This window comes from Sminthopsis crassicaudata, chromosome 5, assembly GCF_048593235.1.
Source record: "Sminthopsis crassicaudata isolate SCR6 chromosome 5, ASM4859323v1, whole genome shotgun sequence".
NCBI lineage: Eukaryota > Metazoa > Chordata > Mammalia > Dasyuromorphia > Dasyuridae > Sminthopsis > Sminthopsis crassicaudata.
This window is the reverse complement of record NC_133621.1, coordinates 242,828,184-242,844,753: the sequence shown is the minus strand read 5'-3', so window position 1 is coordinate 242,844,753 and position 16,570 is coordinate 242,828,184. Positions and strand designations below refer to the sequence as shown.

The 16,570-nt window shown below is 33.4% G+C and overlaps 1 protein-coding gene across 5 annotated transcripts in view; it reads left to right on the top strand.

The window, feature by feature from the left end:
* Positions 1-16,570, top strand: part of PPFIBP1 (PPFIA binding protein 1) — a 218,261-nt gene that overhangs the window by 44,163 nt on the left and 157,528 nt on the right. Inside the window, exon 2 of one of the 5 annotated variants that reach the window (XM_074270672.1) lies at positions 9,262-9,289. The exons of the other annotated variants lie outside the window; for them this stretch is intronic. The gene's annotated coding sequence lies outside the window, so the exon portion shown is untranslated. The remainder of the gene's footprint in view (positions 1-9,261; positions 9,290-16,570) is intronic. 5 annotated transcript variants of the gene reach the window in all.

Here is a 16,570-nt window from a genome sequence, read left to right as displayed (position 1 = left end):
ATTTGTGGTGAATATGATGCTATGAAGATTTTGAAAACAATGATTCAGAGATAGGGGATACAAAGCCATGTGGACGAGATGTAATATTAAAAGGAACAGTGAGAAGATTGAAAAATCTGAACTGTAGAATTTATGAAGGAAATAATATAGTGATATGTAGGAAGCTTGGAAATATAGTGAAGAATTGTTATTGTTAGTTTGAAAAGTTTTAAATCCCAAATAGAGAGAAATTTATTTTTTAACTTATTTGCTTTTGGACTTTGATACAATAATTAATTGATTGATGCAGAATTCCTGACTCCAAATCTATCACTTAATTAGTAAACATTTCTTAAAGAGTATTTGATATTGCCAGACACTGCTAGATGTTGAAAAATACCATAGATAATAATTAAGAATATAAAGGAAATAGTCTTGTCCTCAAGGAGCATATACCCTATTAGGGGAAAGAAAGATTACCTCATATTGCTTTATATGTACCCAAATTAATAAGGATAAATATATATGTACAAAAAAAAAGAGTTAATTTTGAGAAGTCAGTGGCATCTGGTGGGTAAAAGGTGGGGAGAACAGGGAAAATTCCATGTATGAGGTGATATTTGAGCTAAAAGGGGAATACCTTTCCTCCTGAGATTTGGTAATTTCATTCTTTTTTTCCTCTATTTCCCAATTCCTCACATTTAAGCTTCTCTTGGTGCTGATTTCCTGGGAGGTAGAACTAAAAATTGTTTTCTCAGTCTCCTCTCATGATGAAGAATTCACTTTACACAGATCTTAAATTACTTCAACTGATTTCTGGAGGCATACAGAATTGGCCTTTCTTATATGCCCAAGATCTTATTCCACTGAGTTCCTGAAACAGATTAGCATCCTGCTGCATTTTTTTTCTGTTCCTCAGTTTTCTGAGCTTAAGGTTTGCCTTGCACAGCATTTCAAATTGTCCAATGCAGAAGTGAGAATGTTATTTATTAGGGATTAATTTACTTTGTTTTTAGTTCATTGAATTATTTTTATAAGAGTTTTTGGTGATTTAGATTGCAGTGAGAACTGAAATTACTTTATTTCTTGTGAATAATTTCTGTTTTGGAGATATTGGAGAGGTCGTACGAATTGGAGAAAATGTGTGATCCCTCACATCTTATTGGCTTTGTGACCAGAACTGCCAGTATTTTTCTTAGCACTTTCTTGAGTTCGAATTCCTTACTTCAAGAACTTCTACTATACCAAGTTCCAACATTTACTTTGAGATTATCAATCTCATACCAGAATTTGAGAAGGATGTTTCTACTTCTAATGATTTTATACAAAATGCTATAGAAGGATAATTAGAGATGGAGAAGAAAATGACTATGGAGGAAAGGGATGACATTGGCTGGAATTCTTGCTTCTGGATTTTACTACTAAATTTTAATCTCCAATTTACTTCCTCATGATATTTTGTAGAAAAAGAATCATAATTTAGTTTGATATTTAGGATAATTCTGTGGGAAAGAACAATGTATGTTATGTGTATAGTTGGGGGAGGTGTTAATATGCAATTGAAAGCCTCAAATTGAAGAATTATATCATAGTGACTGCTGTTCAATTAAAAGTACTTTTAATGATTTTAAAAAATACAGCTGTGGTATGAAGCGTGAGATTTGATTCAGAAGGTATGAAGTTAAATCCTAATTCTATTCTTTCCTAACTTGATATTTGATGAAGCCTTATTTCTTACTTGTATTACCTGCCTTGAAAGGTTATCCAGATAGTCAAAAGAGCTGTTGGATTAAAAAAAGTACTTAATAAATGACTTCTATTTCAAAATAAAAGTAAAATCTGGGCAAATCTCAACTTGACTATGCTGGATACTAGGAAAATGTCAAGGCCAGCAATTTCCCCTTTCTCTCCCCTTTCCTCACCTACCTTAAGGTGTTAAAATAATTTGAGATTTAAAAAGTACACAGACTTCCTAAAGTGTCTTTTTCTAGTTATCACTCAATTAATATATTAAATCTAAATGATTCTTTGCTGGGTTAAAGTATCAAAGTCTGTCTTTTTATCAGGGGAAGATTTAAGTGATGCAGACATTAGAATTTGAAGGGAAAATGAGGGTGATAATTCAAGAAGTACCATTTTCAATTGCCATCAATGCTCAGGCACTTAGTTAACCAGAGCCCCGTTAATTCCTTCACATTTTCCAGGTCATCGGAAGCTTTTGTGTGTGTGTGTGTGTGTGTGTGTGTGTGTGTGTGTGTGTGTGTAATAACACGCAGCTATTGCATTCCTCCCTCTTAAATGAATTGTTTTAAACAAGGCACATGAGAAATGTCCATATCTGGCACAAAATTCTTCCTAATTCATGGTATAGATTTTCTGTTTGTAAAATGACACTTGAAATGTAAAGTTTGCTTTGTTCATAATTACTTAAGAATCTTTAGTATATAACAGTTTTCTCAACCTAGAGCACATGTTATTCAAATTGAAAGCTTGGTGGTTAGTATCAGGATTGTGATTGAGGGTTTTTGTTTTTCTCTTTAAATTACAAGAAGTAATATGTTGTATAAAATATTCTGATCAAAACCAAGGAAGGTCCTTCTGTCAGCAAGCATTTATTAAATACCATTTGTGTGCCAGACACTGTGCTAGGCACAGGGGAAGCAAATAAAGAAAAAGACAGCTGGGCTGGTCCCTGTTCTCAAGGAGCTCAAAGTCTAATGGAAAAGACAAAATATAAACATGTATAAATAAAATACATATGTATTGATAATTGGAGTATGGAATGAATAAAGAAGATTCCAGATTCCTGAAGCCCATTTTGTGCTAAGAAAACATTTTTTAACATGTATCAAAGGAAAAAAAAACACAAAAACAAACAACAACAACTATTAAAAGGGGCAGCTAGGTGGCGCAGTGGATAGAGTACCAGCCCTGAAGTCAGGAGGACCTGAGTTCGAATGTGGCCTCAGATACTTAATACTTTCTAGTTATGTGACCCTGGGCAAGCCACGTAACCCCAATTGCCTCAGCAAAAAACAAAAAAAACACAATAGCAGGTATTGAAGGGAACGGGCATATGTGTGATGGGAGAAAGATCATAAGCCAGAGAGGTAGTGATGTTTTTGTTTTGCCTTGAAAAAATAGATGTTTTAGAGTCCTTCAGGATGCCTTCCATCTCTCTGATGGCTTGTGGATATAGTTAGATAACAATTTTGCTATGTTCATTTATTAATTTTCAACATTCAAACTTGGCACTTTGAAATGTAAATTTAAATTGCTTTGGTATTCTTGAAATCGATATAGAAATTATTTAAAACTTTAAACATGGGCTACATATTACCACAATTACTTCTGAGTGAAATGGCTGCTCTTATAACTGTACTTTCTCTCAGTATTCACATTTATAATGATTCAGGGAGGATTTCATAGTTTCCCCAATCTTCCACTTATCAAATCAACAGTAGTTTCTTATTAAAGATGAGGAGCTGGGAAATGTCATTATCTAAAGTGGAGAAAAGGAGAACAGATATGATATCATAGTTCAGATTCTGCCCCAGACATTTAACTAGCTCTATGTCTTTCTGAATATCATTTTTCTCACTTGTAAATGGGGCTAACAAAAAATGAAAAAAAAATGCTGCTTACTGTATCAAATAAAATAATGTATATGGTTGGATATTGTCCTTTGTGCTTAAAGAGGATCAGCACAGCATTGCTGTGTTGGGATCAAGGTACAGTGAGGCTGATCAGACCAATATGAGCTTGGAACACTTTCCAGTAGGTTGAATACAAATAGTCCTCATCTCAAAACTAAAAGTCTTCTACATTGTTCTGTACGGGGCTTTCTTCTCTTCTCCCTCAATGCTACCTCATTTGGGGATCTCATCAATTTCCATTAATTTAAATTTTTTCTCTGTGCTCTAACCTGCTGACCTCCAAAGTCATATTTTAAACTGCCTTTTAGATATCTTCAATTGGATGTCCAGTGGATATCTTAAACTCAACATGTTCAGAACAGCTCATTATCTTTACCTTTAAGCCACCCTCCCTTCCTAACTTTTTCATTACTGTCAAGGGTAATACCATCCTTGAGACTTCACCAGCTAGGGATCATCTCTTATATATAATATTTTACTAAGGTCTCTTAATTTCTCCTTTACTCTAATACTGCTACCACTTTTGATATAAGTCCTTGTCATCACATGATTGAACTATTTACAATAGCCTGCTGGCTATATAGTATGCCTTACTTAAGTGTCCCCTTACTTTAATTTATCCTCCATTCAGCCATCAAAGTGATTTTCCTAAAGTACAGGTTAATCATGTGCCTTGTTCCCTCCCCCACACCAATAAACTCCATTGATTCTCTTTGACTCTAGGATTAATACAATATCCTCTATTTGGCATTCAAAGTCCCCCATCTTTCAGGTCTCCCTCCCCAGATCTTTGAGCTAGTGATATTGGCCTTCTTCTTGTTCCAGAAACAAGATATTCTGTCTTGTTTTTTTCAATGACTGTTTTATGCATGGAATGTTCTTCTTTCTTTTCTCTGTCTACTGACTTCCCTGGCTTCCTTCAAGCTATCATTACACACACACACACACACACACACACACCCCTCCCTTGTTGTCTTATTAGATTCCACTAGATTAGTATTATTTATATTATATATAATATATATTAGATTAGATCTTATTAGATCCTGAATTCCTTGAGAGCCTGGACTGTCATTTTGTGTTGCTGCCTCTTAGCAGTTCTTGGCAAAACGTGTGAACTTATTAAGTGACCTGCTCGCACCTACTACACAATTACTAAGTATCTGAGACTAGATTTCCTACTCAGGTTTTCCTGATTCCAGGCCAAAAGATCTATCTACTAAACCACCTAGCTGGGTGGATGGGGAGTTTAGGGAAGACCAGCATCTCTGGCTTACCATCTTGTTGAGTCCTTTTCAGGGTTGATCAGCCACCTTTAGTGTCCATCTATAATTCAGCTCTCATCCATGACTTCAAGAATAGTATAAGCAGTGGTCACATCATGATAAAATGTTTCAGCAGATGGGCTAACCCAATTTAGTGGAACTGACAGACCTTCCCCTGGCTAAATGGGTAAATAAGGACTATTACCATGAAGACAGCTAAGGCAAGTGCTGTGAAGCACTTAGATGCCAAGGTTATCCACTTGCATTGTGAGCCATTGCTAGTAATCTTTGCTTTTGTCTTGCCACTGGCTTTTGATGACTTTGGAAGAGAGTGATAACTTGGATAAGTCAAAGTATTAGTCTGTTATGTCATTGGTCTTCTTCAAACTGAAGAATGAGTGAGACACTTATTAAAGTTTATTATATGACTTTTTTTTTTCACCTATGAAATTATAACTGGGACTGAGACCTCCTAACTTTAAACCAGGAAGCCTCTTCTAAAATTCAAACAGATTTTTATTATTATTATTATTATTATTATTTTTTTAATTTTTTATTTTATTTTATAATTATAACATTTTTTGACAGTACATATGCATGGGTAATTTTTTACAACATTATCCCTTGCACTTACTTCTATTCAGATTTTTTCCCTTCCTCCCCCAACCCCCTCCCCCAGATGGCAAGCAGTCTTATATATGTTAAATATATTACAGTATAATTTAGATACAATATATGTGTGTAGAACCGAATTTTTTGTTGCACAGGAAGAATTGGATTCAGAAGGTAAAAATAACAGTTTACATTCATTTCCCAGTGTTCCTTTTCTGGATGTAGCTGGTTCTGTCCATCATTAATCAATTGGAATTGGATTAGCTCTTCTCTATGTTGAAGAAATCCACTTCCATCAGCATACATCCTCGTACAGTATCATTGTTGAAGTGTATAATGATCTTCTGGTTCTGCTCGTTTCACTCAGCATCAGTTGATGTAAGTCTCTCCAAGCCTCTCTGTATTTCTCCTGTTGGTCATTTCTTATAGAACAATAATATTCCATAACATTCATATACCATAGTTTACCCAACCATTCTCCAATTGATGGACATCCATTCATCTTCCAGCTTCTAGCCACTATGAAAAGGGCTGCCACAAACATTTTGGCACATACAGGACCCTTTCCCTTCTCTAGTAGTTCCTTGGGGTATAAGCCCAGTAGTAGTATGGCTGGGTCAAAGGGTATGCACATTTTGATAACTTTTTGGGCATAATTCCAGATTGCTCTCCAGAATGGTTGGATTCTTTCACAACTCCACCAACAATGCATCAGTGTCCCAGTTTTCCCACAGCCCCTCCAACATTCATCGTTATTTGTTCCTGTCATCTTAGCCAATCTGACAGGTGTGTAATGATACCTCAGAGTTGTCTTAATTTGCATTTCTCTGATCAATAGTGATTTGGAACACTCTTTCATATGAGTGGAAATAGTTTTAATTTCATCATCTGAAAATTGTCTGTTCATATCCTTTGACCATTTATCAATTGGAGAATGGCTTGATTTCTTATAAATTAAAGTCAATTCTCTGTATATTTTGGAGATGAGGCCTTTATCAGAACCTTTAACTGTAAAAATTTTTTCCCAATTTGTTACTTCCCTTCTAATCTTGTTTGCATTAGTTTTGTTTGTGCAGAAACTTTTTAATTTGGTGTAATCAAAATGTTCTATTTTGTGATCAATAATGGTCTCTAGTTCTCCCTTGGACACAAACTCCTTCCTCCTCCACAAGTCTGAGAGGTAAACCATCCCATGTTCCTCCAATTTATTTATGATTTCGTTCTTTATGCCTAAATCTTGGACCCATTTTGATCTAATCTTAGTATGTGGTGTTAAATGTGGGTCCATGCCTAGTTTCTGCCATACTAATTTCCAGTTTTCCCAGCAGTTTTTGTCAAATAATGAATCCTTATCCCAAAATTTGGGATCTTTGGGTTTGTCAAAGATTAGATTGCTATTTTTATTCACTATCTTGTCCTGTGAACCTAACCTATGCCACTGATCAACTAGTCTATTTCTTAGCCAATACCAAATGGTTTTGGTGACTGTTGCTTTATAATATAGATTTAAATCAGGTACACTTAGACCACCTTCCTCTGACTTTTTTTTCATTAGTTCCCTTGCAATTCTCGACCTTTTATTCTTCCATATGAATTTTGTTGTTATTTTTTCTAGGTCATTAAAATAGTTTCTTGGGAGTCTGATTGGTATAGCACTAAATAAATAGATTAGTTTGGGGAGTATTGTCATCTTTATTATATTCGCTCGGCCTATCCAAGAACATTGAATGTCTTTCCAATTATTTAAATCTGACTTTATTTTTGTGGCAAGTGTTTTGTAATTTTGCTCATATAATTCCTGACTCTCCTTTGGTAGATATATTTCCAAATATTTGATACTATCGACTGTTATTTTGAATGGAATTTCTCTTTGTATCTCTTGCTGTTGGATTGTGTTGTTAATGTATAAAAATGCTGAGGATTTATGTGGATTTATTTTGTATCCTGCGACTTTGCTAAAATTCTGAATTATTTCTAATAGATTTTTAGCAGAGTCTTTGGGGTTCTCTAAGTATACCATCATGTCATCCAGATTTTTATTATTGATGTTTATCAATTTCTTCTTTTAAATGAACTATGTATGTTTACTATTTTAGATCAAAATCCATAGAAATGTGTATGTGTGTCTGTGTGTGTCTGTGTCAGTGTGTCTGGGTTTCTGTGTTTCTGAGACTGAACTTTATTTTGATTCACCAAAACCTTGAACTTTAAAATTGAAAAGGACCTCAGAAATGGCTTTAACCCAACTTTTGGAATCGTTTTCAGAAGTTATTTGCATATATTTTACATATCTTGCTTTAATATTCAGAATAAGCTATCAAACTAAGGGTTTATGTTTGCATAAAATAGTATCAATACAATTCACAGTACTAAGGGGCATGATTGCTCTAAATGGATATAGGGAAATAAAACCATTATTAAAACACGTTATTTCTCAAAGTGTGGTGTAATAGTAGCTATTCTATTCAGTCCTTGGAGATTTTCTTTAAAATTGGAAATTTGAGGTCATGGATAGGGTGGTAAAAAAAGTGTTTTATTAAATGAATAAAAATAATTACAAAGACTTTGCTGTACAGGAAAAAATTTGACAAATGAAAGATATCTGTTTATGATGACAATTGTAATTAGACTGAGATTTTTCATTAAATTTTTTTTTTTTTGGTCTTAATGGTTTCTTTTTCAACAAAAATGTTTTCTTCTTTTTAAATGAAATGTCATTATGCAGGCTTGTCAGTGGTTTTCTGTTTGGGGGCTATTATTTATAGCATGGGGCCATTTCAGAAGAAGCAAGTCACTTGTTTTTTCAAAACTATGTAACAAAGAATATCTTTGATTTAAATAAGGCCTCTGATAGAGAAGCAAACAAAAAAAAATAATGATCTCTCTATTATAAATAAATGTTTCAAGTATTCATTCAGCTGCTAGACAGGCCAAATAATTGGAGCACTTGGTTGATGGGAGGACTGAGGAAGTTTAATTTCTCTTGTTAAATTAAATATAGTGGATTGCTCAGGAGCAAGTTCAGGCAAAAATTTAATTTTTTTCATCTTGTACTCAGTGAGAACTTTTCTGTCCACTTAAATTATATAGAAGGTGGACATATTGTTCTTTTAAACATTATCAAGAAGAAGGTTATGGCAGCCCAGGAGGATTCCCATTTGAAACACATGTTCCCTTGTAAAATCCAGAATAGGATGGAGCCTGCTAGGTTTTTGCCTCAAAGCAAACTATTTAGAATGTATGTTATTAACTTTCTGATTTATTTAGATGCTAAAGTATTTTCAGTTTGATCCTGGTATGTATGTTTCTTCCTCTACATCTCCTTATGATTAGGACACAAGATCTACTGGGGCCTTCTAATCTTGGGTCATGTTTCTTCCCTCTTGAGAAGCATAGAGATTGGTTCCTAATTGATGGCTGAAATACTCCTGCTACACAGGGTGACCTCTACCACTTGCCTGCCTTAAGTACATAAATTGCTAGCAACAGCTCTGTTAAGCACTTATGGAGAAAATTAGGAGATGATTATGAACGATGAAATAAAATGAATTTGTGGAGGGCAACTTGGCAAAAAACTTAAAATAAACTAGAATATATTCAAAAATCACGATAAAATTGGAGGAAAAAAGCTGACAGAACATAGGGAAAAAAATAAAAATTTCTCTAAAAATTCATCATCATTGATGGTATGAAAAAATGATAATGGAACTAAAGAAAATAAGAATTCCTTCTCTATCTTGTTTTTACAGTGATTTACAGAGAAGATCCATTGTGGAGGTAACATTAATTTTTTTTAAAGTTTAATTTTATTTAATTAAAGCTTTTTATTTACAAAACATATGCATTTTACAACATTGAAACTTTGTTCAAATCTTTCCCTTTTTCTTCTCCCCACTCCCAGATGGCAGGTGGTCCAATACATGTTAAATATGTTATGTTAAATCCAATATATGCATACATATTTATAAAGTTATCTTGCTGCACAAGAAAAATTAGATCTAGAAAGGAAAAACAAACCTGAAAAGGAAAACAAAATGCAAGCAAACATCAACAGAAAGCATGAAAGTACTATGTTGTAGTCCACACTTAGTTCCTACAGGTCTCTCTCTGGGTATAGATAACTTTCTTCATTACTGAACAATTGAAATTTGAATCATCTCATTGTTGAAGAGAACCATGAGTCAGTCATCATCATATAGTCTTGTTGCTGTGTATAATGTCAGCTCATTTCACTTAGCATCAGTTTATGTAAGTCTTTTCAGGCCTCTCTGAAATCATCCTGTTGGTCATTTCTTACAGAACAATAATATTCTATAACATTCATGTACCATAGTTTATTCAGCCATTCTCCAATTGATGGGCATCCAGTCAGTTTCCACTTTCTTGCCTCTACAAAAAGGGCTGCCATAACTTTTTTGCATATGTGGGTCCCTTTCCCTCCTTTAAGATCTCTTTGGGATATAAGTCCAGTAGTAACACTGCTGGGTCAAAAGCTATGCACAGTTTGATAACTTTTTGAACATAGTTGCAAATTGCTCTCCAGAATAGTTGGATCCATTCACAGTTCCCCCAACAATATATTAACGTCCCAGTTTTCCCACATCTTCTCATTCATTACCTTTTCCTGTCATCTTAGCCAATCTGACAGATGTGTAGTGGTATCTCAGAATTGTCTTAATTTGCATTTCTCTGATCAACAGTGATTTGGATTTTCATTTTCATATGACTACAAATAGTTTCTGTTTTTTAAAAAAATTTATAGCTTTTAATTTACAAAATATATGCATGGGTAATTTTTCAACACTGACCCTTTCAAAACCTTCTGTTCCAATTTTTCCCCTCCTTCTTCCCATATCCTCCCCTTGGCAGGTAGTCCAATACATGTTAAATATGTTAAAATATATGTTAAATCCAATATATGTATTCATATTTATAAAGTTATCTTGCTGCACAAGAAAAATTAGATCTAGAAAGAAAAAAAAAAAACCTGAGAAAGAAAACAAAATGCAAGCAAACATCAACAGAAAGCATGAAAATGCTATGTTGTGGTCCACAATCATTTCCCATACTTCTCTCTCTGGGTATAGTTGATTCTCTTCATTACTGAACAATTGGAGCTGGTTTGAATCATCTCATTGTTGAAGAGACATATCCGTCAGAATTGATCATATATAGTATTGTTGTTGGAGTGTATAATGATCTCCTGGTTATCCTCATTTCACTTAGCGGTCTCTCTGAAATTATCCTGCTGGTTGGTTTTTTTTTAAATAGCTTTTTATTGATAGTACATATGCATGGGTAATTTTTTACACCATTTTCCCTTGCACTCACTTCTGTTCTGACTTTGCCCTTCCCTCCCTTTACCCCTCCCCTAGATGGCAAGCAGTCTTATACATGTTAAATATATTATAGTATATCCTAGATACAGTATATTTGTACAGAACCAAACAGTTCTCTTATTGCACAGGGAGAATTGAATTTAGAAGGTAAAAATAACCTGAGAAGAAAAACAAAAATGCAAACTGTTCACACTCATTTCCCAGTGTTCCTTCTCTAGATGTAGCTGATTCTGTCCATCATAGATCAATTGGAACTGAATTAGATCTTCTCTTTGTTGAAGATATCCATTTCCATCAGAATACATCCTCATTCAGTATTGTTGTTGAAGTGTATAATGATCTCCTGCTTCTGCTCATTTCACTCATTATCAGTTCATGTAAGTCTTTCCAAGTCTTTCTGTATTCATCATGTGGGTCATTTCGTACAGAACAATAATATTCCATAATATTCATGTACCACAATTTACCCAACCATTCTCCAATTGAAGGGCATTGATTCATTTTCCAGTTTTTAGCCACCACAAAAAGGGCTTCCACAAACATTTTGGCACATACAGGTCTCTTTCCCTTCTTTAGTATCTCTTTGGGATATAAGCCCGGTAGTAAAACTGCTGAATCAAAGGGAAAGCACAGTTTGATAACTTTTGGGGCATAGTTCCAGATTGCTCTCCAGAGTGGTTGGATTTGTTCACAACTCCACTAACTCCATCAGTGTCCCAGTTTTCCCGCATCCTCTCCAACATTTATCATTATTTTTTCTTGTCATCTTAGCCAATCTGACAGATGTGTAGTAGTAAGTCAGAGTTGTCTTAATTTACATTTCTCTGATCGATAGTGATTTGGAGCACTCTTTCACATGAGTGGAATTAGTTTCAATTTCATCATCTGAAAATTGTCTATTCCTATCCTTTGACCATTTATCAGTTGGAGAATGACTTGATTTCTTATAAATTAAGAGTCAATTCTCTACAAATTTTGGAAATGAGGTCTTTATCAGAAGTTTCACTATAAAAATGTTTTTCCAGTTTATTGCTTCCCTTCTAATCTTGTCTGCATTAGTTTTGTTTGTACAAAAATTTTCAGTTTGATATGATAAAATTTTTCTATTTTGTGATCAATAATGACCTCTAGTTCTTCTTTAGTCATAAATTCCTTACTCTTCCACAGGTCTGAGAGGTATTCTATCCTATGATCTTTTAATTTATTTATAATCTCATTCTTTATGCCTAGGTCATGAACCCATTTTGACCTGATCTTGGTGTATGGTGTTAAAAGTGGGTTAATGCCTAGTTTCTGCCATACTAATTTCCAATTTTCCCAGCAATTTTTGTTCAACAGTAAGTGCTTATCCCAAAAGCTGGGGTCTTTGGGTTTGTCAAACACTAGATTGCTATAGTCATTGATTGTTTTATCATGTTAACCTAACCTATTCCACTGATCAACTACTCTTAGCCAATACCAAATGGTTTTGATGACCATTGCTTTATAATATAATTTTAGATGTGGTCCACCTCCATTTTCTTTTTTCTTTTTTTCTTTTATTTTTCATTAATACTCTTGACTTTTTGTTCTTTCAGATGAATTTTGTTGTTATTTTTTCTAGATCAGTAAAATAGTTTCTTGGGAGTTTGATTGGTATAGCAAGAAATAAATAGATTAGTTTGGTAGTATTGTCATTTTTATTATATTCACTCAACCTATCCAAGAGCACTTGACATTTTCCAATTGTTTAGATCTGACTTGATTTGTGTGGAAAGTTTTTTGTAGTTTTGTATGTATAGTTCCTGACTTTCCCTTGTCAATCAGATTCCCAAGTATTTTATATAGTCGACAGTTATTTGAAATGAAGTTTCTCTTTGTATCTTTTGCTATTGGATTTTGTTAGTAATGTATAAAAATGCTGATGATTTATGTGGATTTATTTTGTATATTGCAACTTTGCTAAAGTTGTGAATTATTCTTAAAAAAAAGTATTTCTAATAGTTTTTTTAGTTGATTCTCTAGAGTTCTCTAAGTATACCATCATATCATCTAAAAAGAGTCATAATTTGTTTTCCTCATTGCCTACTCTAATTCCTTTAATCTCTTATTGCCAAAGGTAGCATTTTTATACAATACTTAATAGTAATGGTGATAGTGGGCAATTTTGTTTCATCCCTGATCTTATTGGAAATGGTTCTAACTTATCCCCATTACATATGATGTTTACGGACAGTTTTAAATATATGCTCATTATTTTAAGGAATAGTCCATTTATTCCTATACTCTCTAGTGTTTTTAAGAGTGTTGGATTTTTATCAGATGCCTTTTCTGCATCTATTGAGATGATCATATGGTTTTTGTTCATTTGGTTATTGATATAGTCAATTATGCTAATAGTTTTCTTAATATTGAACCAGCCTTGCATTCCTGATATAAATCTTATTTGGTCATGGTGTATTATCCGGGGAATGATTTTCTATAATCTTTTTGCTAATATTTTATTTAAGATTTTTGCATCAATATTCATTGGAGAGATTGGTCTATAATTTTCTTTCCCTGTTTTCGTCCTACCTGGTTTAGGTATCAGTACCATGTCTGTATCATAAGAGGAATTTCTTAGGTGTCCATCATTCTCAATTTTTTCAAATAGTTTATATAGTATTGGAGTTAATTGTTCTTTAAGTGATTGGTAAAATTCACATGGAAATCTTTCTGGTCCTGAGGATTTTTTCTTAGTGAATTGATTAATATCTTGTTTTATTTCTTTTTCTTACATGGAACTATTTAAGTAATTTATTTCCTCTTCTGTTTATCTGGGCAATCTATATTTTGTAGATATTCCTCCATTTTACTTAGGTTATCAAATTTATTGGCATAAAGTTAGGTAAAATAACTCCTAATTATTGCTCTAATTTTCGTCTTCATTGATGGAAAGTTCCTCCTTTTCATTTTTGAGATTAACAATTTGATTTTCCTCTTAACTTTTTCTAATCAAATTAACTAAAGGTTTATCTGTTTTGTTATTTTTTTCACAAAACCAACTTTTAGTTTTATTAACTCAATAGTTTTTTTTTACTTTCAATTTTATTAATCTCTCCTTTTATTTTTTAGAATTTCAAGTTTGGTATTTGACTGGGGTTTTTTAATTTGTTCTTTTTCTAGCTTTTTTAGTTGCAGGCCCAATTCATTGATTTTCTTTTTATCTATTTTATACGAGTAAGCCTCTAGAGATGTAAAATTTCCCCTTATTACTGCTTTGGCTGCATCCCACAAATTTTGGTATGTTTATTATTGCCATTCTCATGGATGAAATTATTGATTGTGTTTATGATTTGTTGTTTCACCCATTCATTCTTTAGTATGAGATTATTTAGTTTCCATTTACTTTTTGGTCTATTTTCACCTGGCCTTATATTGCATATGATTTTTATTGCATCATGATCATGAAAAAAAAACCGCATTTACTGTTTTTGCCTTTCTGCATTTGATTTTGAGGTTTTTATGCCCTAATACATGGTCAATTTTTGTGTAAGTTCCATGAACCACTGAGAAAAAAGTAAACTTTCTTTCTCCATTTAATTTTCTCCAAAGATCTATCATATCTAACTTTTCTAACATTTTGTTTACCTCCTTAACTTCTTTCTTATTTTGTAGTTTGATTTATCTAGTTCTGAGAGAGTAAGGTTGAGATCCCCCACTAATATATAGTTTTGTTGTCTATTTCTTCTTGCATCCCTTTTAACTTCTCCTCTAGAAATTTCCATGGTATATCATTTGGTGCATATTGATATTGCTTCATTATCAATGGTACCCTTTAGTAAGATATAGTTTCCTTCCTTATTTCTTTTAATTAGATCTATCTTTGCTTTTGCTTGATCTTAGATCAGGAATGCTATCCCTGCTCTTTTTTCCTCACCTGAAGCATAATATATTGTGCTCTAGACCTTCCTTCACTCTGTATGTGTCACTATGCTTTAAATGTGTTTCTTGTAAAGAACATATTGTGGGATTCTGGCTTTCAATCCAATCTGCTTTCAGCTTCCATTTTATGGGGCAGTTCATCCCATTCACATTCACAGTTAAAATAACTAATTCTGTATTTCCTGCCATCTTATTTACCCTAAGTTATGTTTTTCTCTTTCCTATCCCCCTTCTCTCCTCTCCAATATTTTGCTTTTGATGACCACTTCCCTCAAGCAGTCCTCCCCCTTTAGAGTACCTCCCCCCTTTTTTGCATTTCCCCCCTAATTTTTCTGTTTTCCCTTCTATTAGTTTTTATCTTTCTTTTCCCTCTTTCTCTCCTACTTCTAAGGTGAGACTTTATGATACCAAATATGTCTGATATTCTCTCTTAGATGAGAGGGTAAGATTCACACAGTCCTCATCTCCCTCCCTTCTTTCAATTATAATAGGCTTTTTTTTGCCACTTTGGGGGATGCAATTTTCCTTATTTTACCTAATTTTTCCTCATATTCCAGCATTATCTCCTTATCATCTCTAGTTTTTTTCATTATCATTATAAAATCAAATTATACCCTCATTCTCTAAGTATATCCATAACAGAAATATAGTTCTCAAGAATTCTTCCCTTTTTATCTTTTTATGCTTCTCTTGAGTTCTATGTTTGGAGATTAAATTTTTTGTTTAGTTCTGGTCTTTTCATTAGAAATAGGTGAAATTTACTTATATTAGTGAATGTCCATCTTCTTCCCTAAAAGATAATTTAAATAAATAAAAGATAATATAAGCTGTATAGTTTATTTTTGGCTGTAATCCCAGTTTCTTTGCTTTTCAGAATATCAGATTACAGGCCCTTGGATCTTTTAAAGTGAAAGCTGCTAGGTCCTGTATAATGCTAATATAACAGCTCCTCAGTATTTAAATTGTTTCTGGCTGCTTGCAATATCTTTTCCTTGGTATGATAGTTCTGAAATTTAGCCACAATATTCCTTGGGAATTTAACTTTGGGGTGTCTTTCAGGATGTGTTTGGATTATTTCAATGACTATTTTACATTATGATTCTAAAATATCAGGGCAATTTTCTTTTATGATTTCTTGTAAGATAATGTCTAGGTTCTTTTTTTCACCAAGACTTTTAGGAAGTCCAATAATCCTTAGATTGTCTCTCCTAGATCTATTTTCCAGGTCAGTTGTTTTTCCTAAGAGGTATTTCACATTTTCTTCTATTTTTTCCATTTTTTTGTTTTTGTTTGACTGATTCTTAAAGTGTTATTGAGTCATTCACTTCCATTTGTTCAATTCTAATATCTAGTGTATTAATTTTTTCCGTTACCTTTTTTAGCTCCTTTTACAATTAGTGAATTGATTTCTTTTTTGTTCATTGCATTCTTTTTCCATTTTTCCTATTCTTTCTTGCAATGATCTCATTTCATTTCCCCATTTTTCTTCTCTCTTTTAAGATCCTTTATGCAATCTTCAAAGAAAGCCTTCTGAAATGGAGACTAGCTCATGTTTCTCTTTGGGGCTTCTTCTTGAACCTTAGGATTTGAAGTCCGTTCTCTCTCCATATAAGCTGTCTATGGTGAGAGTTTCTTTTTTTTATTATTCTTTTTTTTTTTTTTTTTTAAGTCTTGAGGTCTGTTCAATGCAGAAGAGTGACAGCTGTTTTAATTTGCCCTGGGGCAGTACTGCTTGTTGATGTCAAGTGCTGGGTAATGGTGGCTAGGTCCAGGCTACTTCCCGGCCTTAGTGGTTTGCAATTTGTCTTCCAAACCA